This window comes from Zea mays, chromosome 7 (assembly GCF_902167145.1).
Source record: "Zea mays cultivar B73 chromosome 7, Zm-B73-REFERENCE-NAM-5.0, whole genome shotgun sequence".
NCBI classification, from domain to species: domain Eukaryota; kingdom Viridiplantae; phylum Streptophyta; class Magnoliopsida; order Poales; family Poaceae; genus Zea; species Zea mays.
In genome coordinates this window covers 80,784,943-80,788,435 of record NC_050102.1, presented here as the reverse complement: position 1 = coordinate 80,788,435, position 3,493 = coordinate 80,784,943, and positions in this window count along the sequence as shown.

The following is a 3,493-nucleotide window of genomic DNA, read 5'->3' as shown; positions in this document are numbered from 1 at the left end:
CTTCGTAATTGTAGTGCTATCAACCTTCGTCCAAGGCCCATTATCCCCAAGGGAATAATGCTTCGTTGGACGAAGAACATTAACATTTAACATTTTATGTTGCCTTGTTCTTAATTTATAGCATTTGAGAACAAGTTCCCAACATTGGCGCCCACCTCCGGTGAACTCACTTCCACTTTTTTGAGCTGATGGCTTCGTTCAATGATCGAGCTGGAGCTGCTTCGGCTCCGAAGCTGGTGCTCCCGATAACAGGTGGTTCGTGCTCAGAACCAGCCAACAAAAAGCAGAAGAAAGAGGCGCAGAGAAGGGTACAACATGTTGGAGTGCAGGGACCCTTCATCAAGTCAAGGTGGTCCCACATTCCAATCACCTTCTCCCAGGAGGACCTTCAGCTCAAGGATTTTCCTCATAACGATGCTATGGTTATTTCTTGCGTTATCAAAGGGTTTCTGGTCCACAATGTCTTGGTTGATACAGGCAGTGCAGCTGATATCATATTTGCTAAGGCCTTCAGGCAAATGCAAGAGCCAGAAGATAAGATTCATGATGCTACACACCCTCTCTGTGGCTTCGGAGGAAGACAGATTGTAGCATTGGGCAAGATCACCATGCCAGTGACCTTCGGATTCATCAACAACACTAGAACTGAGCAAGTTGTGTTTGACATTGTTGACATGGAATACCCTTACAATGCAATTATTGGTCGTGGCACCCTCAATGCTTTCGAAGCAATTCTTCATCCTGCTTACCTTTGCATGAAGATACCTTCGGATCAAGGACCCATTGCTATTCATGGGAGTCAGGAAGCTGCCAGAAGGGCTAAGGGAAACTGGACTGACTCAAAAGCAATCCATAACATAGATGGAGCTGAAGCATGTGAACAGTACAAATTCAGAAGGGAGAAAGCAGCTTCAGGAGATCAGCCGAAGCCCATGCTCTTATGTGAGGACATAGCAGAGCAGAGGGTGTTGTTGGGCTCTCAGTTATCCGAAGAACAGGAGAAAACCTTGATAAGGTTTTTGTTCAACAACAAAGATGTTTTTGCATGGTCAGCCAATGATCTTTGCGGAGTTAACAGGGATGTTATTGAACACTCGCTCAATGTTGACCCATCCTTCAGACCCAGAAAGCAGAGGCTTCGGAAAATGTCTGATGACAAGGAGTTATCAGAGAAGTAAAGTACACAGAATGGCTAGCTAACACTGTTATGGTAAAAAAGGCCAATGGCAAATGGCGAATGTGTATCGATTTTACAGATCTCAACAAGGCATGTCCGAAGGACGAATTCCCATTGCCAAGGATAGACTCCTTAGTTGATGCAACAGCTTCGTCAGAGCTTATGAGTCTTCTTGATTGTTATTCAGGCTATCATCAAATTTGGATGAAGAAGGAGGATGAGCCGAAGACCAGTTTCATAACCCCTAGTGGAACATATTGTTACCTTCGGATGCCTGAGGGGCTCAAGAACGCTGGAGGAAGTTTCAGCAGAATGACTGCGAAGGTTCTCCAGTCTCAGATAGGCAGAAATGTGCTAACTTATGTTGATGATATCATTGTAAAAAGCACGAAACAGGAAAATCACATTGCTGATTTGCAAGAGACCTTCGCCAGTTTTAGACAAGCTGGCCTAAAGTTGAATCCAGAAAAATGTGTCTTCGGAGTAAAGAAGGGGAAATTTCTTGGATGCTTGGTTTCAACAAAGGGAATTGAAGCTAATCCAAGTAAAATTGAAGCTATACTTCGAATGGAGCCACCAACTACAAAAAAGGGGGCCCAAAGATTGATAGGGAGGCTGGCATCTCTTAATAGATTTATATCCAGATCAGCAGAAAGAAATTTACCATTCTTCGAAGTGCTGAAATCAGCCGAAGTCTTTCAATGGGGACCAAGCCAACAAAAAGCCTTCGAGGAACTGAAGCAATATTTGATAGATTTAACAACATTAACTCCACCAACGCCAGGGGCTCCTTTGTTATTATATGTGGCAGCTTCGCACTCAGCGGTAAGTGCAGCACTTATTCAGGAGAAGCTTGATGGCCAAGTCAAGAAGCAGGTCCCAGTGTATTTTGTATCTGAAGTTCTTAGTATATCAAAGAAAAATTATACAGAATTGGAGAAAGTGTTATATGCTGTTTTGATGGCATCCAGGAAGCTTCGGCATTACTTTCAAGCATACAATATTGTTGTTCCTTCTTCGCAGCCGTTGAAGGATATTATGAGAAATAGAGAAGCTACTGAGCGGATTGGAAAATGGGCTGCAGAGCTCAATGAATTTTGCATTGATTATGTGCATAGATCTTCGATCCAGTCTCAAGCGTTGGCAGATTTTATCGCCGATTGGACGCCAGGGGCTCAGGATGAAGAAACAAATAAAGATGCCGAAGTATGGACAGTGTTTTGCGATGGGTCTTGGGGAACCTTCGGAGCAGGAGCAGCCGCTGTGTTGGTCTCACCATCCAAAGTTAAAACTTGTTATGCGGCAAGACTCGATTTTAGTTGTACAAACAATATTACTGAGTACGAAGCCCTGCTTTTGGGTCTTCGGAAGTTAAAAGCAATGGGAATCAGAAGGGCCATTCTTAAAACTGATTCCCAGGTTGTTTCGGGTCATATCGACAAGAGTTGCAAGGCTAAAGATCCGAAGCTTGAAAAATATCTAGACACGGTCCGAAGAGTCGAAGCTTCCTTCGAAGGATTTTCTGTCAAAAATATCCCTCGAGGACAAAATGAGCATGCTGATTTGCTAGCTAAGTCAGCAGCACAGAGGCTGCCCTTACCTTCGGATGTGTTCTTCGAAACAATAAAAGCACCTTCAGTGGAACTTCTTGAAAGAGTAGTCCTCAATATATCTCCTGTTTATAGCGAAGTCTGGAGAACTGAGATCATCTCTTACCTTCAGGGTAAATTCCTTTCAGATGACGAAACTTATAACAGGAGGATAGAGGCAAGAGCTCGTCCATATGTCATGATAGAAGGGGAGTTGTACAAGCATGGAGTTTGTGCTCCATTACTCAAGTGTTTATCTAGAGCCGAAGGCATAGAATTGATGAAAGAAATACATGCAGGCCTGTGTGGATCTCACATTGGATCTAGGCCGTTACTTGGAAAAGTTTTCCGTCAAGGGTTTTATTGGCCGAAGGCAGCTTCGGATGCAGCGGAATTAGTTCAAAAGTGCGAAGGTTGTCAGAAATGTGCAAGAGATCAAAAACAACCTTCGTCCTTAACCCAGCTCATACAACCCATCTGACCATTGCAAAGGTGGGGCCTTGACTTGTTAGGTCTGTTACCGCCGGCCCAAGGGAACTTAAGATATGTTGTAGTGGCTGTGGAATATTTTTCTAAATGGATTGAGGCAAAGCCTTTAGCCACAATAACTTCGGCCACCATTCAAAAGTTTTTCTGGCAGAATATTGTTTGTCGTTTCGGGGTACCAAAGGCCATCACTGTAGATAATGGAACACAGTTCGACTCCGAAGCTTTCAGAAATTTCTGT